Here is a 25,570-nt window from a genome sequence, read left to right on the forward strand (position 1 = left end):
CTGACTACATAAAGACACTGCATTTGCTCCAGTGAAAAGCTGGCCTAAATTAGTTTACATGGCTTTGCACTGCACTGGATGAAGAATACTCACATGGTTGGTTCTGCCATAGAAACGGCATCTCAGAGAGAGGTGATGCTAAGCAGCTATAAAGTAAAATACCCTGAAGTCCATGTGTTCTGTAGTGAATATCTCCCCATGTCCCAGAGGCCTTACCACATCAGACAGTCTGCTGAAAAGGCACTTTCTATATGATGGAATTTTTTTCATATTTTTCTGAGGGCCTCTGAGGTATGTCCTACCTGTCAAACATCCAAAACATGCAATGACACTCTCTGTATTCTCACCTATTCACAGGTGTACAAAAATGAAGACAAAGGCTTCTGTGCAATCCTTCCCTCAGCCATTAACTACATGTGTTTACTTTACCTTGCTAATTTATTAAATTTTACCTTGTTCTCATATGCACAATGCAACTTCAGCCTATAAACAGACAACTTCTGGGCAGGCAGTCTGGATAACACAAAACCCCAGAGCTATTTCTATGGATAGTTATGGATAAAAGGCACAAAGAACAACCTGAGGAAGGACCAGCTCTGGCCAGAGCTGCTCCTTGAACAGCTATCAGAGGCTGCACTGCAATTTAATGTGGAATGGTTGCAAGAAACTAAAGAGCTCTGAAATGTTAATGCCAGATGCTACGAGTTAGGATTCAGGGCATTTTCAATGTGTGATAGCATCCAGAAAGGCTCATGGTCAGACACCTCACCAACCACCCAAAAATAAGTAATCATGCTGATACTTGAAAAGGCAAAAGGCAAAACTGAGAGCTATATATTTTAAAGTTTTTTAAATGTTTTAACTTGTCTTTAAAAATGTCTTTTGGTCCATTATTTTTTCTTTCAGTTTTTGAAAGTGCAGCAATTGACTCAGTGACTATTAGGCCTAAGGTGTATATTAGATTAATTTTAATAACACTATAGATACTCATCAATCATATGTTACCTAATACTCTCTCTTTGAAGTGTTGCTTGAAAATCAGATATTTTCATTTACCAGCAAGGTCTGGATTGCAGAGAAATGTCTCATGCAGCAACTGAAATTCATGGTGCAATGTCTATAAATCAAAACTAAGTAAACAGTTTTGTTTAGTGTGAAGACAGCTTTCTCCACGCTTCAGGGCCTTAATACTGATTTCTTTTATGCTGACATTTGCTCTTCTCCATTGACTATTCTGTCACTATCTGTCAGTTTTCTATAACCACTTATGCTGTCCTTTCTGCTATATTTTCCTACTCTTCTACCCTGTGCTATTTTTCTCCTTCTCAACACTCCCTCTCTGAAAGCCTTGAGGAAACATCCAAACAAAACTCCAAGGTAAGAATAATTTACCTGCTAGGGGTTTTTTGACTCCTGAATGGATTTAAAATGTCTACAATATGTTTCTTAAACTTTCTTCCTCTGCTTTTTCCCTGTGCTTTTTAGTTTTTTTTCCTGTGCTTCAAACTAGCCCATGTTGAGCTGCATTACTTAGTGAGCTAAAATGTTAGGGCGGATACATTGAGGACTTCAAAAAATCTGCACTGAATTCTGTACCTAGGCAAATTATGGTTTTGAGTCATAAACAGGTGAAAGGCAGCAACCTTATTTAATTTGATAAGGATGTCCCCTAAACCAGCCAGAAAATGTTCCATTTTTCATCATAACTGAATGTGAAGCATGTTAACTATGTGAAGTACCTTGTATTTTCCTGTTTTGAGCCAAAGTATGTTCTGAGTTGCCTAACAGGAGACTCAGTGTACAACTAATATTATTCCAAAGTAGAGTGCTGAGTGACATTTTGAATTATGTATTCCTACTATTGTGCATAACCCCCTTCCAGTCCCTTTTTGTGCATTTTAAGTAGTTTTTCATCTTGACTGAATTCTAATTCTATATGAACCTTTGCAAGTATGTGTTAATTATACAAAAAAATCTTTCTGTATTAATTTTGAAATTTTAATATATTTTCAAGAAAATGTTTCCATTTCATAAATGTGAAATTACAATTTCTACTCCTAGCTTTGCCAAAGAGATTTTTATTCATGCTATATATTAGAATATATTTATGAGACACACAAAGTTATGACTTGTTTTCTACACTTTATTGTAGCATTTCTGTCACTAAGACAAAAATAACCTAAGAATATAAAGATAAGTTTCTAATACAAGGTGCAGAATACAAGGCAATACAAAACACAAAGCAAAATTAATAGCGTTTTTTTCTTTTAGAGAAATTTTAAGGAATTCCTTTGCAAAAAAGTCAGTTTTCTAGATTTTGACTAATTTATCTTAGCTATGAGATATCATTTCATTTCAATTTTAGCTATTTAAAATTATGCCACTCTGCTTCTGATTACACACATGATAATAGGCATTATTTTAAAATGAAAGGATCCACAGACAAGATAGCTCTCTAATTATTTCTTACCTAGTACTGAAAAGAAAAGACAATGAAATACAAATGATCACTTGAAGATTTAAGTGCTTAGTTATTAAATGATTGAATGTGTGAAGGGAATAACTAGTTTTAAAATAATTTTGAAATGTAATTCCCTATTATACCAGCAGTGATCCAGGATTTACCAATGAAAAAATTCAGCTTCATATTAGGCAAGAAAAAAGCTATGTCAATAGCTGCTACAACACATGAGCACTGGTTTTCAGGAGAGAACTTGGTGCAAGATGGATAAAGCATTGTTTTGAATAATGCACAAGTTTTTAAACTTTATTACAGTTATTCAGAGCCAACACAATAAGCCTGACTCCTAACTTGGCTAATCCTATCATGAAAATCTGATCTGTCAATGCTAAAGGATACTCTCCTAGCAGCAGGTATGCTAGACTAGGAATTACCAGTATAATGAGGAGCTCAGTCTTGATTTGTGTGTAGTTTAACACTCATATCTGAGTGTAGTTTAGTTGTTAATTGTATAAGCTAATTACTGACAATTAGCATAAAGCCGGTACACGTGCAGGAAAGTCAGCCTGAATGCCAGTTTGCTTTTGCTGTGCAGTCCAAAAATTAGTATCATGGGCCCATCTGACTTAAATCAAACCTCCCTCACAGAAGGTATAGTATTTGGAAAAGTATAATAAAAATAGGGGAAAATATCATAAATACTCCAAAACTTAGAATATTTAGAATTCTAGCAACTTTTGGAAAACTGTGGAAATTCTATAACTGTTGTGTTATAAAGCATAGGAGTTATAAAAAGCAAATTGACTACACCGAGTCTTTTCTTAAAAGGTGTTCAGAAGAACTTTTAGCCACAGGCAGATCAGATTTCTTTGAACATGGAATCACTAATCAGTCATTGTGTACGGGAGGTGATCTAAGATTGAACTGCTTAAGTGGTGGTTTTGTCCTGACAATGCTTCCACATCCCCTCCTCTGATCCAGGTGAAACAGAAGCTTTATGTTTGGTAAGACCAGCATTTAGTGATGTCAGAAAACTGATCCATGTCACCTTGTGTGCCAGCATGACAGGGACAGCAGCACATGTGGCCATGGACAAGGTGGAAGAACTAGCTCCACCAGTGGCCAGACTTTTCAAACTGAATCAAACTGTTTCTGACACCTTATGCCTTTGAAGTGGTAACAGGACTTTCTCTAAATGTGAGGAATTGTTTTTGATGCATCAGTGAGCCTTTCTTCAGCAGGTAATAGAACATTTCCAGGAAGAGTCTTTTGTTTATCCTCCTAGGCTGCCAATCCATTGAACTGAATTGAAATAAATGAATTAATTGAAACCTACCTAACAGTTTTAGAGAAAGTTTCTGATTTCTGTTAAGCAACACCTGGCTAAAAACTTTCCCCTTTCCTAAATGTGAAGAGGAAAAAGTATATGATCTTCCTATCCAGGGAACTGGGTGAGAGCACTCAATCTTCAACTTGAAGAAGGGAGAAATCTCCTGAAATGCAGCAGCTCAGAGGTGGCCACTATCTAGGCAACCCAGTAATTACAGATGGCCTACAGAAACGTAGTGTTTTCCCAGTGCTTCTCAATCAAAACATACTGCGTAACGGACGTAGGGCTTGTGCTTCAGCTTTGTACTGGTCTGAAAGCAAAACCAGTGAGACTCCAAGTCAGAAACACAATTTAATAGACATAGAACAAACAACAAGAAAGGTAAAAATAAAATAAGATAAATGCAATAGTACAAAGGACCCCTGACAGAGTCAGAATGCAAACCTGACACCCTGTTGGTCAGGGTGTTAGAAGCAGCCTGAGGTTAGTCCTCCCAGAGTGACAGCTGTGGCTCTGTTGAAATGGACATGACCCTCAAGAAAGGGTCCAGTCATCCTCTGGGAATACAATGGAAACAGGCTCCCTTGGTGTTTGGGATTGCTGGTTTTATCCTGGTGGAAAGGGTTTGGCTCCTCCCACTGGGTGGAGCATCTCACAATGGAATGAGGTGATGTTATCAGTCATGTGAGAGGCCTTCAATGGCCCATTCACAGGTGATGTCCCTCAGAGGAGGATGGGTGGAGGAAGAGATAGGAAGGCACTGCCTTATCTGGTGTTATCAGGTGTCCCATTAACAGAAAGCATCCACCCTCTTTGCACCCCTAGAATTACAAGCGATAAAGAACAATATCTCCCAATTACATTTCTCAACCCAAGACAAGCTTATACCAACTGACTCCAAGGGAAGAAGATGTTCAGATCCCTTCTGCTGTGTCTCAGATGCACAGCTTCTCCCTGCTGTGGTTACACTGGGAGCAGAGCCCCAGACCCCATTCTGGCCTGGGTATGGCCACACCAAATGCAACAGCAGCAACAGTGCTTGCACAGGGTCACTTGGGAAAAGTGATACAGCTGAAAATGCAAAATAGCAGCAAACAAAAGAAAAGCCGCACTTTAAGATGAGCACAGTTGGGACAACCTAGAATAGTTTATAGCTCCTGCTGGCTGCTCTGCTCTTCTGGAAGAAACTGTTACCCTTTTGTAGACCTGAGAGAACAGACACCAGCCTGCTCCTCAGCTGCCTCAAGCTTGGCAGATTGGCTTAAATGGCCATCAATACCAGTTAAACCTAATGTGCTGGACTTTGGGCTGGTGTGGCTGGGAAGCAAACACACTGGTTTTGCTTTGGGCATGGTGACATCCCCAGAGAGGTGCAGCAGATCCTGGGGTTCGGCATTACATGCTAAATTGTTCCAGCATGAATCAACACAGGTTTTCTGGTGTCACTCTACTTTAAGGCACCCTTATGCAGTTGAATTGCTGTTTTTTATGAAGAAAAGAGCCTTTTTCTTAACTCTCTTCTGAGGATTAAGTTAGCTTTAAAGAGCCTGAGGCCTGGTCTCTGGCATTTCATGTGGCAAATGTTGTGTGTGGTGACCTGGACAAAAAACTCGCCTTCAGACAGTGATCACATCTATTTTCTTGCTTCCTCTGTCTTTCTCCTTCAGGGCCAGTAGCTCTACAGACTCTTCCTGAGAAGGCTGCTATGTTCTCATAAGAACAGTCCTGTAAAAAGTCTATTTCTTAGTAAATTGATTAAAAATAAGACACAGAACAAAATTATTATTTTCTAGAGACTGTTACCTAGTTCAACTTCCATGTCCATTTAATCCATCCTGTTCATTTATTACCTTTTCCAATAAGAAATGTTACTTGAGTTGCCAATGTACTCTTAATTCTAAACTGTAAAAATCCATTCTGACTTGTCTAAGGTTACACTTAGAACCAAAATCTATACTACTAAATTCAGAAAAAAAAAGAAAAAAAAAAGAAGAAAAAAAAAAAACACCAAAAAACAAACAAACAAACAAAAAAACCAAACAAAAAAAAAACCAACAAACAAACAAACAAAAAACAAAAAACAAACAAACAAACAAACAAAAAACCAAAAACCAAACAAAACAACCTCAGATTTTCAGTGGGTCTTAGCCTTTAGGCAAAGATAATTCAAACTGGTTTATTTTCATCACTATGTCCTAAATACAAGTTCTGTTCTCCATTGAAAGCAGAGGGTGGATCTTCCACACTAACTGTACAGTGTGAGTTAGGACCTCTGCACAGTCACATGATGTCCATTTGATCCTGTTCTTCCTGTTGAAAATTTAGCAAGATGCATCTAAAGAGATTGTCATCTGCAGCTTTCTGCTTCTCTACCCCCCCCTCTTCTCCCTGACCAAGGTTACAACTGCCTCAGGCAAACAGCCAGACACAGCAGTGAGTTATCCTCAGCCACTTTACAGTAAAGTGAGCTCAGCATAAACTTTTCATACAGGTGAACATAAACTGTCAAATTTTGTACCAACATGGTCACACATGGACTTGTATTTGATTCACCTGGCTCCTAGCTGGGAGGTGACTTTCTGGCTGAACACATGTTGCACAGGTCCTGATATTGTTTACAAGGGACTGTTTGGATACAGCAGCACACTCTGATAATGTTTTAATATCCTAGATTCTCAGTATCCTCTCAGGACAGACACCTCCCTTTTTTCCCCCATTACCCCTTTTAATCTTTTGTGGGTAAAACTGGCTTGGTTAACACAACACAGCAATGGTTGTGTTAGGCATCTACAGATGGTAGTAATCTCAGATACCATGGACGACCCTTAAAGAGGATGCATGTCCACAAGCTAATGTCTTAAAATTGTCACTTAAACGTGGCCAACACTGGGCAAGAGAGAGCATTTCCAGGTGCAGTTCTCCATCTCCACCTTTACTGCAGGGTGACTAAGTCATGAATTAAAGAAGCATGTATCAGTGCTGGTTCATTTTGACAAGCCTAAAATCTTTGGGGTTATGGCTGCTTCCCAAAGAGCCTTGCCCATCTTGCAGTGGAGTGAGTAAAATCAAAAAGAGGAGAGAAAGCTAGACCAAAATAGATGACTGTGAGCAGGAAATATTACAGCCACACCAGCATAAGCCATTCTAGCTCCTGAGTCAGAGTCCTGTGTGAGCATGAGTCAAGTCCCTTAATTGTGTCAGCACAACCACTAGAAATTTCTAGCTATGGCACCTTACTGGGTCCCCTAAGCCAAGCCTAAAGTAGGAAAAAGCCTTATGTTTTAAAATTAAATGGTTAACAGAGCTAAACCATTTCAAACAGGTTACCCAGGTTAACATCTAGGAAAACTGTTACCTGACAAGTATGCTTTAGTCAGGAAAAGTATCACAAAATATTTGTTTAAAAACAGTCACTTTCCTGTATGTAACCTTTTTTTACTTTACTTTGTGCTGCTGGAAAGTTCTTAAAGTTCCTAGCTTGTCCCTCAGTAATAGCAGTAATTTCAGACATACCTGCACATAGTGAATTGCATATGTCAAATCTACTCCATACTGAAGCTAGTATGATGGGCAGAAAACAAAAAAGAATGGTGTGGAACAAAAAAGGGATGGAAGAAATGTAAGAATTTTAGTAGGAATGCACTGAGTATATTTTCTGTAAAATATGAGGGACAAGCACCCAGGCAGTTTTTTTGTGGCTGTGGGTCACCTAAACATGAAGGAGTTTTTCATATTCTTGTGATTGTCTTTTCCATATGCAAACCTGACTTCTTAAAACATATGTAAATAAGTGTTATTTACAAAGGCAGTCCAGTCATAGATGTAATGAATCCAAATAGATTTCCCCTTAGCTCAGTTCAGTGTTATTTTCCAAGCTCCTCTCTTCACACATGCAAGAGTCTTGCATTTAGAACAGGCTGCCTGAGGTCACAGACAGGATTTAACGAGTGCAAGCCTGCTTAAGGAGGCCGATTTGAACTGAGTGGATACAGAGCCTTATTTATGACACAATCATAATCTGAACAAAATTGGTTTATGCCTTGTTCGTGTTTAAGAGTACTGTGCTACCCTTATGCAATATTTGCATTGGAAAATAAGAGATTTGCATGGGAGTGAATCACGAACATTATTCACAAGGCATTACAGGATTTTGCAGCGGATCTTTAAGAAGGAAGTCAGGGTGGATACTGTGACACTGATTTCAAAATAAAATTTGGATTCTATGTGTGAAATTCTGTTGACTTCTTTTAGTAAAAAAGACTCTCACCATCACATTGAATTTAAAATGCAAAATCTCTTACGTTTTAAATAATATCTTTTGCTGCAGAACACTTGCAGCCTATCTATCTGCATCATGGTGTTAGTGTAGGCATGTTAAACATGGAGAAGTGACTTAGTCAGAATGAGAAAGCAGTGTTTGGAGCACATAAGGTCATCTCTTGAATAGGAGGATTTTCTGCTAGCAGCTGCCACTGCTGAATCTGACCAGTGACTGGAAGGCATCATGCCAGAAGCTAGGACATAAAAAGATCTTCAGGCTGGGAAGCACAAAATTGAAATGGAGAGGAGCTGATGAGCTCTTTTTTCTAGTTTTAAAGATAGGTCAGGAAGGTGAGTGAGGCAATGATGGTGTTGGCACCTGTCGGTTTGTCTATAGGTGAAAAACGTACTAAAGTAAATTCAATTAGCTTTGAAGCCAGCATAGTTATTGTAGTGCCTGTCCCTGATATGCACCTTCCTGGTATAGGAGAGCATTTTTCATTTTCAACCTGTCATTAATGGATTCAAAATAAATGGGAAGAAACATGCTTACTCTATCATAAAAATGTACACATGAAAGTTACACTTAAAATGTACACTCTGATTAAAAGTAGAGTCAAATCCATGTCAGAAAAAATGTCAGCATAGCCTTCCCAGAAAGCTCTCTTAAGACAGGAGCATCCTGTTGGAGCAACAGAAGTGCTTTACCTGTGTAACTTGCATCAGTGCAAAAGTGCCAAATAAGCTGTACCATTCTGTGCAATAAGTGGGTTTCACCTTGGGGTTTTACCAGTATAAAAAGGATGCAAGACAAAGCACCTTGCTGGCCATTTGTATGGCTACTAAGGTTATTTGTTATATCAACCTCTTTGTTTAGACTCATATCTATCTTACTTTATGCCACATTTTATGTCATTCTTAAGATCAGTTTGGTGGTGCATAAAGACACCACCAGACAGACTATTCTACCATGGCTGATAAGTTTTAATGCAATAGTAAACACATTGAAGAACATATTTAATACCTGATAATATATAACACATAGGTAAGACATTGGTTTTGCAGATACACATTGAAGATGACTCTATTGATTTGGACTTTACTGCTGAAAAGATTAACTAAGGTTTGGGGTTTTTTTAACCTTAGAGGAACCAACATGTGTCAGCTCTTCTGTCCTAAGAACGTAGTCAAGATAAGGTGCTTTAATTTTGGACTGAGGGGAATTTTCCAAGGTCAGACCTTTCTGAGAAGACAGGACAGACCTTGCTAAAGTAACCTTGTGGTAAAGTATCCAGCACTTGGCTGTGTTTCCAGTTTGGCATATCTGATATATCTAAATGATTTTTGTGGAAAAACATTGTATTTTTTTTAAACAGCAAAGAACTAGTCTTTGTAATCTGCCGCCGTGTTACTTCAAAAGCATTTCAGCAGTTAGCTCTCCACATAGCACAAAGCTTACAGAAGAGACCTAAATTCCACATGTAACTGAAATTTGCTGTGGTCATCTATGTATCTCTGTATCTATGTCTCTGAAACAGGGAGCAGTATGTCCAGGGTGTTTCAATATCCTTGATGATGCAATTTGCGTTCAGAATAATCACGTCTACACACAGTGCTCTGGAACTGCTATGCCTACACAGCTGTTACAACATTGCTGCTTTGCATTCTTGGGAGATTCCATGGTTTGTTGCCTTACCCTTCTGTTTTTTTCCATGCTTGCTTACTGTGAGTACTCCAGTACAGAAAGTGGTGGAGTATTTTCTATGATTTCTCTCATTTCATCACAACTTTCGAAGGGAGTTTTGTTTTTAAAGAACTATTGATCATCAGGCAAGAAGCACTGAAGACCACTGAGAGATTCCTGGGGCTATTTGCATACCTTTAGGGACAGGGTCATGTGCACAGTTGAAGCTGTGAAGAGAACTGACTAAGAAATAATTCATGAAACGGTGAGGCTCAGTAGTGATGAAGAACACAGACAGCCAGCAATTTCAAAAGGTTTGGGAATATTAACTTTCAAGGGCCTTAAATGGATAAATTGCCCCACAACTGCAAGAAAGGAACATGTCACAAGAGTTTATCTTGGTTTGGTGAAATATACTCAGGCATTTTCATCTGTAGAGTCACCATTCTCATTTGGTAACCATTTCTGCAGCGAGAAATCCACAAAAAAATGGTCGGGTTTATTGTGAATGGCATGTATGCAACAACTAAAAACCTGGTTGGCATATATGAGTGGGCAACAAACAGGAATTTATTGATAAGATTAAGTATTTGAAATTAATTTTGTTTAGGGCATTAGGTAATTCTATGATTCCTCCATTAATGTGACAGATAAGGTTATTCTCACTTCAGGTTGTACCTAACAGAAGGCAGCATTTTCCTATGACATAGCAGATGATCACTATGGGAAACTTACTAATATTAGAATGACATGATGAGTAGGTCCGAGAAACTTACATTTTTAGAAATGCTAGACTATTTAATACTATTTTTTTCATTAAGGGCAAATATAGAAAACAATAATGCTGTGATTATTCTTGTCTGTTCAAAAGACTGAGCATACCCACATACCCATTCTCAACCAAGTGGGGTGATGTTAGATTGTGCATTAATAATACTGGATGCTTGATTGGAGAAATCTACCTCATGAAAATTATTTCTGTAGAAAAAAAATCTCTGTAGATTCTTTCACGGCAAAGTAAACAGAAACACTGCAAAACTTTGAGAAGTGAATAAAGTAGTGACGGTAAACTCCATCTGATCAGAAAGACTACAGTCAGTGATGCCCCTCAATTAAGTTGTGAAATGAGCGCAGATTTGTGAACAAAATGCATGCCCTCTTGGGGCAGAAGTAGGGAAATTTGGATATATGAAGGTTTTTAATATATCAAATTGAGTTCTGCAAAGCTTTTAATATAATCAAGCAAAGCTAGGAAAATAATTTCAGAAAGTATAAGTTAGTTAGGGCAAGAGTGCAGCAGAAAATATTCTTTGGAACTGCAGAAACACACTACCCCTTTGGGCAGATGAATAAGCTTATGGGGTCCCACACTATCACATTTTATTTGCTGTTTTGCAGTGTGGAATGTGAAAGAACAAACCTGTACCTGCAAACTGCTACCTCAGTAGACATACTATTAGCGAGAAGGTTTTATCTTTGAAAAAAGAACATATTTAGATTTATCTGCTGTCTCCTGCAAAAGCTGTTTCTAAAGGATCACAACCATTCTCTCTACTCTCTCCCCTCTAAATCATGCTAATTTTTTTTTCCATTTCTCCATATTTTATCACTTTGTTCTGTACAGAGAATCAGTAAATATGCTACCCCTTGATTTACTTCCCTTTTTGTGTAGATTGGACAGGTGCTCATCCAGTGTAGGCATCTGTGGCTGTGGTTGCTGCAAAGTAGCGTGGATGAGAAAGGTAAAAAGGAACAGGTAGTTATTACCAAAGAAATGGCCTCTGTGCCAAAAATCATAAAATATAGCTCTTTCCTTAATTGTGCAATATCCTTGCCAAAGCAGAGAACTATATTTGCCTGAAGATTTCTTTTTTTAATACCTGTGGGTCAGTATAAAGTCATCTGTTAAATAACTAGGATTCTGCTGTCACTAAAGATATAAAATACTGAGAATCTCTGTAGCTATTAAAATATTTGTGTAGTCAGAATTGGGTGATTTGTAACAACTCAGTCAAAGCTGAAGGTATAATAAAAATAAGTCAAAATATCTGTTCTATCCCTTTTTTAAATCCTATATCTGCTGTTACAATTAACTTACCTTCTACTTGTAAGGCCACACAATTGCCCTGTTAGATGTGCATGTCTCTGATGGAAATAGTAGAATGGGAGAGAAGGGTAGCCATGATGAAAAGCTGTTCAGCAGACTTCATCTAAAAGTTGTTTTACATAAGTGGGACTCAGGTCTTGTACCTTGAGGCACTTGAGTGTTCAACTGCAAAGTTGGTATAGAAAATTAATGGTTTAAAATAATTTTTGTATCTTGAAGATTCTGAGGCTCAGCTGCTTCTTTTCCTCATGATTATATAACAAACTTCCATTTTTTCATCTCAGTGAGAAAAGAAAAATGCTGCATAGATGTCCAGATGTAGAAGTCTGCTGTGCAAAAGAACTGGATCAGGACTAATCACCACGGGCTCCTTTTGTTGTCTGTGGGGGGAAAAGTGGAGAAAGAAAAAACACTTTGAGGCATGATTCATACCATCCTAATGTAGGCATCTAAAATAGGTCAGGTTCATTGAGCTCTAAAATGTCTGTTTTCTCTACGGACAGAGGCATGATCACTCGGGAGAATCACTAGCTTAGATGAGGATATCTATGCTATCAAGTAAGGTGAGATGATTTCCACCCCATGTAACTTTTGTGACCAAGAATAAATATCTGTAAAGAAACAAACATTGCCTCTATAAGAAAGGGCTTCTAATGGAATGATATGCACGAATGCTCTTGTTCCACATTCCCTACAATGACCTAGATCTTATAAAACTTAAAAATTGAAATCTCATCCCAGAGAAAACCATGTTCTAATACTGCATTATCCTTCATCCTGACTGGTGAAAGGGATTTCTCACTCAACTTAAAACACATGCCAAGAAGTACACAGCAATGATCCAATTAAAGATGTGCACACAGAATTCAGAGCTGATTATTATGTGTACTCTAATTACAGCGTGGAGCAGTACATCAATATATTAGCGTATATACACATATGTGTGAATATACATGCTAATAGAATGCTTAAAAGACAATTATAGATAATGGTTGTAATTTCATACATTAATAAATGCAGTATATTGGTATGCAAACTAAATATATCTATGAAAATGTGGGAATAAAGACAACAAGAATATGTCCTCATTTTATTATGAATTTCTGAAAGACTATTTAGCACAGTAGAAATCTTAGTGCTGACATAGTTCCATCACTAATTGGGGAAAAGAAAAAGCATTCATTGAATATTTCTGTTTTGCATTTAGAAAGAAAAGTAGTATCTGCATTGCCAAACTATCATCTATTCTGACATTTTCCAAAGCAGATGGTAAAGAACATCTATTAATTTTTTTTAATTGGCAGGTGCACATAACTTGATTGAAAGATTTTTAAAACAGTTTGTACTGCTTTATATTGGCAAAAAGCTTTGGCATACTGGAGAAGTCCAAGAGGCCTGGAAAAATCGAATGCCGTGTTGATATTTCAACAACGTAAACAGGATGGCCACGGTAACTCTAGATGAGTTAACTTGACCTTGGTTCCGTGTGAAAGAATGGAACAGCTGATATGGGACTCTGTCCATAAGGAAATAGAAAATGGTAACATAATTACTGCCAGTCAACATGACTTTATGCAAAACAGGTTAAGTTAAACAAACTACACAGTACTTTTGTGAGATAAGAATTTTGATTATTTGATTTGTTTAATAAAGGTAACTATGTTGACAAAACAATGCCTTTCAGACTTCTGTTATGCATTGGTACCACATGACACTCTGATTACATGTTACACCAGAACAAAACCAAGACAACATATAATAAATGAGACTAAACTGTAGAACTCAGAATTTCAATGTGCAATTGTTAACTAAAATTTACCAAGTATCACCAGTGTGCTGCAGATTCTTCCATGCCTTAGACAGTTATTCAATCAGTTTACCTATGGGGTGACAGAAAAAAAAAGGCATAAACTGTAATAATATCTCTAGATCATGCAAATGGCAAAAGGACAGAAATTATGAGGACAGATTACAAGCAGGAAGTGATTTAGATAACTGTAGCTAAGTAGAAATTATATGGGTATATATATTGCCAATTAAAAGCTGTTTTGGAAGGACAACATAGAGATTACACTTGCAGGACGGAGTGTAGCTGATCTAAAAAGAATGCATAGGCAATGATGGTAAATTTTTTAGTGCAAAAGAGCACTAAGTTGGTTAGTGTGATCCATGGTTTTACCCTGGAAGGGGTGAGAACTGGTCTTCTTATGGCTGTTGTAGTCAGACCAAATTAAGCTCCCTATAGAGAAAGACAGAAGCAATGAAAGCTACCACCCTACAAATACATACTAATCTGTTTTGGATATACAAACCAAGCAGTTTCCCTGGGATATATTGCAAACACAGCAGATGAAGAAATAGTTAGCAGGGGTTATGTACATCTGTGTAAATAAGGCACAAGAAGAACAGCAGGGAGTTTTTCCTTGTTGTGTTTGGGGAAACCAGACTCTGGCTACATTATTTGTAAATAAAATTGCACAACTTTGCTAGCCCTTGCGGTGTTTTTGTTTTTGTTTTGGGGTTTTTTGATTTCAGTAAGTACAAAACAAGTCTCAGAGTGAATCAAGAAGCTTGAGGCTGTGATGAAATTTTCAAGATTTTTACTGGGAAACCTATCCTGACTGTGTTCTGCTTATTTTCCTGAATTCTAGTCCCCGGGGATTTGCTGTGTAAGGTTTGGAATTCTTTCCTGGTGCCTCCCTGGGCAGTCATTGCTGGCATGGAAGGACAGAGCTGTCTGTGGCACACACATACACACACGTACACCATCCACAGTTACCCTGCTTCCTCCCGTCTCTCTTTTCCAGAGAAAGACACTAATTTTCCACTCCTTCTTTTCCCTCCAGGCATGTTTTTAAAGGGAAAGATGATAAAGACAGACTCTCTGCAGGTCTCACCTCACTCTTGTAGTTCAGAAAGGAGAGAGCATATATGAGAGAAGTTTGATGGGATTTGAGAAGCTAAAGAGATTGCATGCAGCCAGCCAAGGGACCCTGATCTCTTAGTCCTCTCCAGACTCCAAGGCCAGGGTTTCAGATGGAAACCATGGAGCAGGAAAAGGAGACAGTCAATATTTAAGTTTCATTTCTGTATGGAGTCAAACCTGAAGGAACTGCTTGGGATTTGGTAACCTGGTAGAGCTCAGTAGGCTGCTGAAGGGAAAGCAGAGGTGAAGCTGCAGAGAGAAAAAGTGGGGAGAGGTGAAGCTGAAGAGAAAAAAAATTGGGGAGATGCATATCTCCTGGTATTAGTCAGTGCCTGTGGATAAGACAGAAATAATGGCTGATAATGTGATGGGGAATCAAACTGGTGCATCAGGTCATGTGAGGGAGCAGCCCTGCACCACAGGCATACACCCCACACACCTCGGGGTGCAAAGTGCCTTTGGTGACTCACTGCCTTACAGCCCTGCAGCCTGTTCTCTCTGATCTGACACACAGCCCTCTAATACATCAGTTCATGGAACAGAAGAGCCTGCAGCAAAAGTAAGTACAATGTGGGCCAAATGGAGAGAAGGCAGGCATGAGCAAATGTACAAATCTCACTGTTAATGCATGAGATTTGACAGATTGGGAACCGAGAGGCAAATGTGGGGCAGGACTGATATTGGTGCTGGGAGAGTGCAGGAGTCAAAAAATCACCTAATCTAATCTAATCATTGCTGATCTTCATATGGAATGTGAAAATCAATAAAGATGAAAAGGGATAAAATGGATAGGTTATAAATAAAGCATGGATGAACAACATCCCTGCCCCTCAGCATCTTCACCATCAAGGATATTGTGGGCTTCTGTTTTTAATCCCTCTTCTAAATAGCCTGTAATTCTACCCTTTCTAAAACAATGACCCAACAGCTGGTGTCTTCCTTCTTTCTCTACGATCATCAACAAACCATCTGTGAGAAGAGAGAGGGAAAAAAATGAAATGTCTATATTTTGCTCTCACCGGCTTTCCTCGCTGGCAAAACATCTGTCCCACAGCTGTCACACAGCACTTGGAAAGCAATGAGTAACCTCAAGGTACAAATGTCTTCCAGTTTCCTGATTTTCAGGAAAATAATTTGTGTTGTCCTCCATAATGCCTAAAATGTTTCCCAAAAAATTCCAATAAATTCCAAAGTGATCACATTGTATCCAGGCAGGCAAGCAATCAAATATATTCATCTTGGCCTTGTAAAAGAGGGGGGGGCAAGTGTTAGCTAATTCTCTAGAGTCCCTTTACAGTGAATGGGAAAGTTACTCTCTAATGGAAATCTGTCACACCTTTTTAAATGCATTGTTCTGAGATTGCTGACACCAAAACTGTGTACAACTAAACACGAGTCTTTCAAATTAAGCTGAATGCTTTTGTTAAGTGACCAGAGCACACAGTGTTGAGTCTATCAGGGTTTTATGCTGCAGAAGCTCTAAAAATGCCCTAACTGGCAAGAAGATGAAGTGTGGCATGGTGAGAGGGGTGATATCTGTCTGGACATAAACTTCCTGGTACAAAGTTAATGCCTTAATTCTTTGTAAAAATATTGAATTAATAGTTGCAATTATAGGAATCAACACCTACAATATGGCTACGCATTATCTCCTCCATTATTAAAATACACATTAACCAGATTCACTATGCTGCATGTTAAACTTCAGAACTGCCTGAAGAAAGGATTAATAACTCTCCCTTCATTACTTGTAGGAACTCTAGAGGCTGAAATGCATTAGTCATTGAACTTTTAGATAGCTGTGGTTAGCTGAGATGAACACCACCTCACCAAACATGCAAGGACAGCCAATCCAGCCAAGTTTACAGCATCTCTTCACTTATCCCATCACTTATGGATATAACCTAATGGCCCCTCAAGGCCTGAATAGGAAGACTTAAACATAATCAAGTTTGATCACAAGTTGTTTCTGCTGCAGAGGACATTATATCTGAAACATCCATAGCTGGCTTTAAAATTCATGCTGCTGTAATAAATACAACTTACATCATGAATATCTGTTCTTAAGTGACTTGTTAAGCCTGCAAAAAAGTATAAAATTTATCCAGGAAAAACAATAAAGTAGAATGAGGTTGTTGAGAGAAAATACGTCTTGTGGACTGTGATGGTTTTTTAGATACAACATCTCTTCTGGAAATGCAGAGTACAGCTGCAGCTTGTCTGTAACACACCCCGGTCTAATGTGGCGGTTTAAAACTAGGTGGGAATTAAACTCCAAACAATTCGCCTCTGCTCCAGTGAGAAAGGAACAAAGGAAGAGAAAATGTGTTGAGACAATAATTTATCAAAACCGAACACTCATGTAATAAGAAATGCACAATAATAATAACAGCATTAATAACAAAAGCGTACAAAGGAAAAGGGGCTTTACGCACAGAGATATTCACCACCTCGACTCAGTTCTGCATGGCTGCCGACACCAAGACGAGATGGCAAGCAGGCATTGCCCGAGGCAACGCAAAACGGTGATGGACAAAGAGCCAAAGAGTGGGATGGTCTGCACTGTGCCACCCTCTCCCTGGGCTGCTGGGCTCCCTTGTGGCCGGCACTGTTCAGCTCGGCTCCTCTCAACTCGGCTTGGGATCAGTGGGCTCAGGCTCAGCGCAGGCTCGGCTCAGCTCAGCTCAGCTCAGCTCAGGTTCAGCTCAGGCTCGGCTCAGGCTCAGCACAGGCTCAGCACAGGCTCAGCACAGGCTCAGCACAGGCTCAGCTCAGCTCAGCACAGGCTCAGCTCAGCTCAGCTCAGCTCAGCTCAGCTCAGGTTCAGCTCAGGTTCAGCTCAGGCTCGGCTCAGGCTCAGCTCAGGCTCAGCACAGGCTCAGCACAGGCTCAGCTCGGCTCAGCTCAGGCTGGGCTCGCCTGCGCTGCCCCGTTCCCGCGGCCCCCCCCCAGCAGCGCCGCAGCCTGTGCGCTCGGCTGGGCCCAGCGCTGCTCGCCACCTGCACCTGCATTCTTCCCCAGGGATGGGAAGGGATGGGCGGCAACGGGACAGGGACAAAGTCTGCAGGGTTGGTCCTGGCAACTTCCCGAGGAAGAAATGGAACAAAATGGCCCTGGTTCCAGGGTGTGTTCCCCTTTTCTTCCCCCGCAAGCCACTCTCCCCAGAGAGGATGTGAATGGGATAGAACAGCAACCTAGCTTTGCCCCTTCTTCAGCACCTGCAAGAAAAACTAGGACATCTATTCAGCACTTAAAATTTGTAATGAGGGTCAGAAATTAATTTACTGAAACTAATGAACTTGAGAGAAAATATTGTCAGTTCTGTGAGGTCATTTTCAAATGGAAGGGACTCTTGTCAATCGATGTGCGCTCCTCAGTCTTGATGAAACAATTCAGAGGGAACTGAAACACAGGGATCCTGAAACATAGGAAGGTCCACATGAAGATGGGCAAGAACTTGTTTACTGTGCAGGTGACAAAGTACTGGAACAGGTTGCCTAGAGAGATTGTGGAGTCTCCTTTCCAGCAGATATTCATGAGACACGTGGACACAATCTTGAGCAGCATTCTCTAGGGTACCTTGTTTGAACAGGGAGGTTGGTCTAGATGACCTCAGGTGATCCCTTCCAACCTCACTCACATTGTAATTCTGTGAGTCAGTGACTGGTTTGTAAGATTTTCAGGTTTTTCCAAATATTAAAATCCAAATGGACGCAATGTTTAAAGTAGTATATTAATTTGATTTGTGTGTGCAATGTGGTTACAAAGTTGAACCTGCACTTGAAAAATGAAAATGAAAATTAATTATTTACAGAGAGCCTTTAAAACTGAGAAACAGGAAAACCCACTATTTTTTTTTATCTGAATGTAAAAAAACCCCACTAAATCAACAAGTCATTAAATGGTGTAGTAAGATTATTTCAGTATTACCTGCCTAAAGGATTGGTAATGTAAGGATGTCTTCAAATGAATGTTTTGGGGACTGGGATTATTAACTTGTAAGTAATAAATTTCTTTAAATTTTTCTTTAAATATAGCCAACAACTGTTGTTTTTAAACTTAACTATCCTGCAAGAATAACAAGATCACTTCCCCATAGGCATTTTTTAGCAAATGTTCAATTAACAACTTTGCAGCCAACCACTGACTTTAAAACTATCTGATCTTTCCACCATCTCTAAATTGTATCTGTTTAATTTATACCAGTGTGATAGTTACAATTTTAGAAGATCCTAAACAAAGCAAAAATGTCGTTTTATTACAAAGAAGGACACCTTCTCAGGAAATAGTTGCAGAGGAGAATTCTGTAAATAAATGCTGGCAAGGGTAACCCAAAGACCAAACTGCAGTGCAGCCCAGGGATCTCTCACCAGCTTCAATTTAGTTGGGACACAAGTTTTTGTTAGCAAACAAACTCAGAACAATTTGTACCAGAAAGGAAAGGTCCTTTCAGCTCACTGAAAGGTGTAAGAAAAAGATACCCCTGAGAGACTTAATTTCTAAGGCATCTTTCAGGTCCTTATACAACACAAGTTGAAGAAAGGGATTGCTTTGCTTTGGTCACTGCAAGGTAGTGAACTGAATCTTAGCTCACTGATCCACTTCCATAGCAGCTGCATTCAAGAGGTGACAGCAGCTCTTGCAATGTCTGCATTTGAAGTCATTCATCTTTAAAAAATCTACTTCTGTAACCTTGAAAGTTTTCACAAGTCAGTAAAGGGTCTCTCAAAAAATAAGTGTGTAGGAATGAAGTGAGGCACCCAGAAACATTCCCTTGTTGTAAGTGCAACAGATGAAATTAAAAACATGTTCATGTGCCATGATTACCTCATTCTCTTATGTTACATATGCTGTTCCTTTGCTTAATCAGCAGTTTAACTGAAAGCACACTCTTCACTTGTATTTAATTTTGTGGTCTCACACTTTAGTAATAAACATGTCACGTTCACATGAATATTTAAAAACATTAAGTGATCATTTAATTTTGTGTCCATGAGCACTCAGCAGAACAGGCAAGAATCTTTTCCCTTTTTGTGGAATTTACTTGACAGTAATTTTTTAATCAAGTTGTTATTATTATTAGACACGCAGATTGCCTCCAGCCATGATACCGCCTGATACAACAAGTATCCTGGACATGCCCACTCCTCCTCCTTATGCCCCACAATCCATGAGAGTCTCTAGCATGGGTGGGGTGTTTGAGCCTTGATGCCCAAGAACTGGGAGGAGGTTTTAATCAACCTCTCTCACAGGCACGTGAAACTGCATATATTTCTGGTGCTAAGAGTTTTGTATTCATCTTGTTGTGATGCTCAACCTTCCCAAAATTAATAGTTGCACTTAATCTGCACACCTGAAAAAACATGCTTCCAAAAATATATTTAAAAAAAAGATCCTCCACTTCTTCCCTCAGGACATGTGTTGCCTTTGTACTTCCCCCATGTATATAAGCCCATCAAAATATGGAAGGCTGACACTTTTTACTTCTTTACATGCTGAACATGCCTGCAGTGTCTATTAGTTAGGAAATGGGTGAGCTGAAGCTGCTGCTTGTCACGGGACTGCAGAATTGCATTTGCTCCCCCACACTGGCAATCTTCCTCAACTTATTGCATATGTACAATATATATATTAAACAAAACAGAAGGAGGCCCACCATTAATTACCCATCTACACAGTGCCTAACACAATGGAAGCCTGAGGCTCCAGTGAGTTTCCCAGACACTGTCTAAATAATGCAGATAGATGATAATTTTCCTTGAAAGCAGTCAGCCTACTCTGAGGGCAAGCCTTCCTCATTTTATTCACATAAAACTTCCACTGAAGGGGTACACTGAGAAAAGCAGGCAAGATTTTCCTTTGTAGTGTCTCTGTTTCCCTAAATATCTCTCCATATTCCTGGTGGTCTTGTGCATGCACAAATGAGAGCAGCAAATGTCCTGCATGAGTAAAAATTGCACCACAAGTGTATCCCAAACACTAAGGGTAAACAATCACAGTTCCTTACTCTATTTTGCACAGTTAAATTAGCAGATAAAAAAAGAAAAAAATTAATAGAGAGAGAAAGAGAAGGTTGTTGCTTTCTCTTTCAACAGTAATAATCCTGGAGCTATTTATAGGAGTATATATCACAGAAATCCAACAAAATAGGACTGGAAATAAACATGAGATCATCTAGACTATCACACTGCCCTGAGTCAGGACAACTGTACTTGTGTCATTCCTGAGCAATATTTGCACAGCTTAAAATCCCTCCAGTGATAGGGACCCTATAAAAATCCCTTGACAGTCTACTCCAGAATTGCATTTCCCCTGCTGTTAGGAAAATTATCCTGATGTCAAGATAAATGATAGAGGAAGTTAGGCTACCCTCTGAAGTTTTTGGGATTTTTTTAAGGCTAGAGGAACAAAAGCTACTACCTAAAACAGATGCAAAGGCCATGTGAAACAAATGAATTGTAATAGCCAAAAGAATTGTAAGGCAGAGGGGAAAGCTGAGTGACTGGAATGATTTTGCTGGGGAGCAGCCTTCAAGAGCATTCAGAAAAGAACAGAAAAAATGCCTAGAGTAACGTGCCTAGGGAAAAAAAAAAAGAAGTGAACAAATAGGTTTTCAAACAGAACGCTACCTAAGAAACAGAATTGAAAAAGCAGAAAACAGACAAACAAACAAGCCCTCTTCTGTTCAAGTCCTATGGTGTTTGGGCAAATGAGGCTTTGCAAATTTTCTGTGAATATTGCATCAAAGAAATATTGAATTCTACTATCCATTCTCTTCTTGGCGAGAAAAATACCCTAAAGGACCCTAGATCTTGGCTATCCATACAGGTCAGAAAAGTACATTACAAAACCTCTTAAAAAAATAAAAAAAGGCTATATGTTCTCAGAGGCAAGAGGAGTATTGACTTAAACTATTGCTTGAAAATATTTTTCTCTGTTGCTTCACAAACACTTTTTTTTTGTCCCATAGGATAGCACTGTTTATATTCTACCAGGCTTTTTTCTTTAAATAACAATATTTTCTAAATCAGTGATCAATCCAGTAGGAATGAAAAAAACAGCATTTCCCCCGGGGGGAGAAGAGAAAAAAATAAATCAATGGGAACGAAACAGAAACCAACCAATCCTCACCAGAAGGCGTTTGGGAGCGTGTGCGCGGCGCTGCGGACCGCGCCCGCGGTGCCGCCAGCGGGGCCGCCCCAGCGCGGGGCTGCGGCTCCGACACGCACACGCGGAAAGGGAAAAAACCCACACCGCCGAACCCGAGCCAAAATAAAACCCGCAAGCAGCAAAAATAGATGTTCCAGGAAGAAAATCCTGGTGATTGCGAAGCGCTGACGCATATCAGCCCCCAGTGCGTAATTTTCGCAGCGGCAGCGAAGGAGCGGGAGCGGAGCCGGAGCTGCTGCACACCCCCCGCACACCCCCAGCCCTGCCCCAGCCCTGCCCAGCCCTGCCCCAGCCCTGCCCCAGCCCTGCCCCAGCCCTGCCCCGGGCACTGACCGACAGCGGCCACTGCCGCGGGAGGCTGCTCTTGCTGCACCAGACCTTCTGCGGGTTCACCTGTCCCTGCGAGAGGAGAGGAGCCGACTCCTCCTTGGCCAGAGCCCGGGAACTGGCGCAGGGCTTTCCCCAAACACCGCCGGCGTATCGGCCTGCCTGGGGACGCCGGGGTTCTGAATCTGCCGCTTGAGATACAAATTTGGGGGAAGAAATGATCCAAATGCAGAAAAATATCCAAGTCTTAGTTAAAAAAAAAAAAATTAAAAAAATATGTAAATAAGGCACGCTCCAGATTTTCCACGGCTTTATCCCCCCTCCCATATAAGAATGTACAAGGTAATGACATCAACATTATTTCTGTATATATTTCAAATAATTAATAAAAGTATTATTTGTTTCAAGAATTACTGAATATGCACAAAGTTGCATAACTGTAACCCCGATTTATTTAACCTGGAAGTCTCTGGAAAACTGTGGGTGCAATATTCACTGAAGCAAGTAACCTTTACTTAAGAAAGAAGTATTTTTAGAGTCTGCGATTTCTGAGTATCTTTCCTTCTTGTACAAAGCCACCCATAGTTGTTTACACAAGATGGGGGGGAAAACAAATGGCAGCCTCTATTTAAGGGTAAGGGCAATGATATCATTTAGCATTAGTCTTGCTATAAAGGAATAAAACCTGCTGTTAGGAGTTAGTAAACCAGTAGTATCAACAAAGTCTTTTGTAAAACTATCTGGAAAGATGGCATGTCCTTCCTCCCAAATAACACAGACTTCTCAACTGGGTAGTAGCACAGTCATGGTACATTAGCACTCAAAGGAGTTGAGAAAGGTTAGAGAAAAACAAGTTGATGGGAGTTCATGTCCTTTTACACTCGGGTTATGAAATGTTAACCAGAATGACACTGTATCAGGAATATGCAAATAAATGTACCAGGGAATAAACAGACTTCACCTGTTTATGTAGAAGCTCAAGGACATCAAAATATAAATCACTCTGTTTTGCTGGAACAGATAACTGTACTCTGGATAGTACAAGAAAAAGTTGCTGACGCACATAATCTTTCTCTGCACCTTTTTCCCATGGCTTCGCTACCATCAGCTCTGTGAACCTGGCAACAGGTAGAAGGCAACAGCCAAGCCAAACATCAAACACATCCCTTTCCACTCTTACTCCTTATCCTGGTACTCAAAGAGATTTCAAAAATAAATTTATAATAATAAGAAAGGAAAAATGTATTTTTAAAGGATGTCACAAATTTTGAAATTTAACCTCAGAATTTTTCCCTCAGAAAATCTTTTGAGTAACTGGCTGTGACTTTGGGCAGTATTTAAATATAGCTACAGGGCCTCATGCTTTAATCCCCCAAACAGAGGTGGAAGGGAGAGGGACAGGAAACAAACAACAAAAAACCCCAACTGGACCCTGTGTGTGCTGGGCTTGTAGAAACAAGCTTTTGGATGCAACTAAAACCAGTTGCATGCTCCTAGAAGTAAGAAATTCAATCATTTAACTATTACTCAGACAAACAGCCTTCCCAAGCGAAATTCACCAATGGCTTGAGAAGTTCATTGCTTGCAAAACAGTGTTGTTGGCCAGTGTCTAGCATCCATCCATATAGCTCAGGAATGAAAACATGAAGTTTAAATACATTGATACATAAATGAAATTATCACAATTTATTTAATACAGCTAAGGAACCCCAAGTACTTGCAGCATGGAAACGTGCAATCAGTGGGGCTCTGTGCCAACAAAACTGTATTTGCTGTATCTAAACTTCATTGCCAAAAACAAGGTCTATAATTTTCTAGGCATGTCTCTGTCATTTTAGGGTGGACAGAGGTAACATTTTATGACTGACATAACTGCTGGCAAATGCCCCTCACATAGACAGTATATTTTGATAAATCTGACCATTACCCAACACAGTTTATTTTTCTTGGAGGAAAAAGGAGATGGCTGAAGCCTGGTATGCTGGCAAATGCATAGTTTAGCAGGCAGGAAAGATGCTAATATTAGAATTATTGGGTTGGTACATTCAAATATTAGCAAAGCATTCCCAGTGAAGATCTCAAACAGGAGGTGAATGTGGTGAAATAGAGTTTGGGTAGGGTAATATGACAGAAGAAAAGGAATGGGAGGGTAAAACAGGATCATTTTTTTCTTTTAGGGTGATGAAATTGTTCTATAGAGATGATTTAAGCAAACATCCTCTGGCAAATTTGTTGCATTACTGAAGATTCTGTCACCTCTATGTTGTGCCCGAAGTTGTTTGGTGGAAAAGGGTGCATGTGTTGTGCTTAATCCAAATTCACAGCCCTCAGCATCTCTGAAATCCCATTTATTTCAGAAATTAAAGCAAACATTGCTACATAATGCACAGGAATAGTTAAACCATAAGACATGCCAGCCTGTAGGACCAGTGAATTTTAGCTGAAAGGTGGGATGGACGAGTGGTTTTTGTGCTTTTATTGTAATTAAATGCCCTGTAATTATATTGAAATGGCTGTGAAAATTGTTCAGAAGGGATATAGTGTTGAAAAACAATTCAGAGGAGTTCAGAGAGAACTCTGAATAAGACAGATCATCTATGTAAACAAGGATCATTCATTCCAGAGTGTCAGTCATGAAATAATTTACTTTTTAACGTGAATTTTACACATGCCTGAGTCCCACTGCTTGTATTTGGTACCCCAGTTATGCATTAAAAAACAAACCCTAACATAACTATGGAAAAATAATGCTTGTTATGAATCAACCACTGCTAAAATGAGCTGCTAAATATATATCAATGCCAATATAGAAATAAAAACTATAAACTGCAACCTTGGATTCTAGTCTATCCTAATGTCTTTGTCACAGAAATTGTTTGCAAACAAAGCTGTGCTGCTATAGCCAGTATATTGAATGTGTATTACCCATGTGGTCAAAAATAACATATATGACAGTGTCAAGTAGATGAAATAATATTTCTCTTTTTTACATTTCAGACCTGAGAATGCTTGCTCAAGGTCACAAATATATTTCATAAATGTCCAGGGAAAAGATTTTCTAATTCCCAAGGGGTTTGCAGACAAAAGTTTTTGTTTATAGGCACAAATCACCCAGTGGCAAGAATCTTTTAGTTAACTAACTCCCTTATGTTATTTGTAGTGTAGATACAGGAGATGGTTTGGCCCACTACAGACATAGCTAGAAAATCACTATTCCTGAGTTTTCATATGAAGTTGTCATGAGTTTTATTATGCAATCATTACATATAATCTAAATTTACAATTACCAATTCTATACATTTTTC

At 39.4% G+C, this 25,570-nt stretch overlaps 1 long non-coding RNA gene across 1 annotated transcript; it reads right to left on the minus strand.

Moving 5' to 3' along the window:
- Nucleotides 1-5,794: 5,794 nt before the first annotated feature.
- Nucleotides 5,795-24,165, minus strand: LOC134548218 (uncharacterized). Its single transcript, XR_010079722.1, has 4 exons — nucleotides 22,272-24,165; nucleotides 13,662-13,722; nucleotides 11,834-12,222; nucleotides 5,795-11,452 (listed from the first exon to the last, which is right to left on the minus strand). It is a non-coding gene; the product is annotated as an uncharacterized LOC134548218 (long non-coding RNA).
- Nucleotides 24,166-25,570: the final 1,405 nt, after the last annotated feature.

This window comes from Prinia subflava, chromosome 3 (assembly GCF_021018805.1).
Source record: "Prinia subflava isolate CZ2003 ecotype Zambia chromosome 3, Cam_Psub_1.2, whole genome shotgun sequence".
In the NCBI taxonomy this organism is placed as follows: Eukaryota; Metazoa; Chordata; class Aves; order Passeriformes; family Cisticolidae; genus Prinia; species Prinia subflava.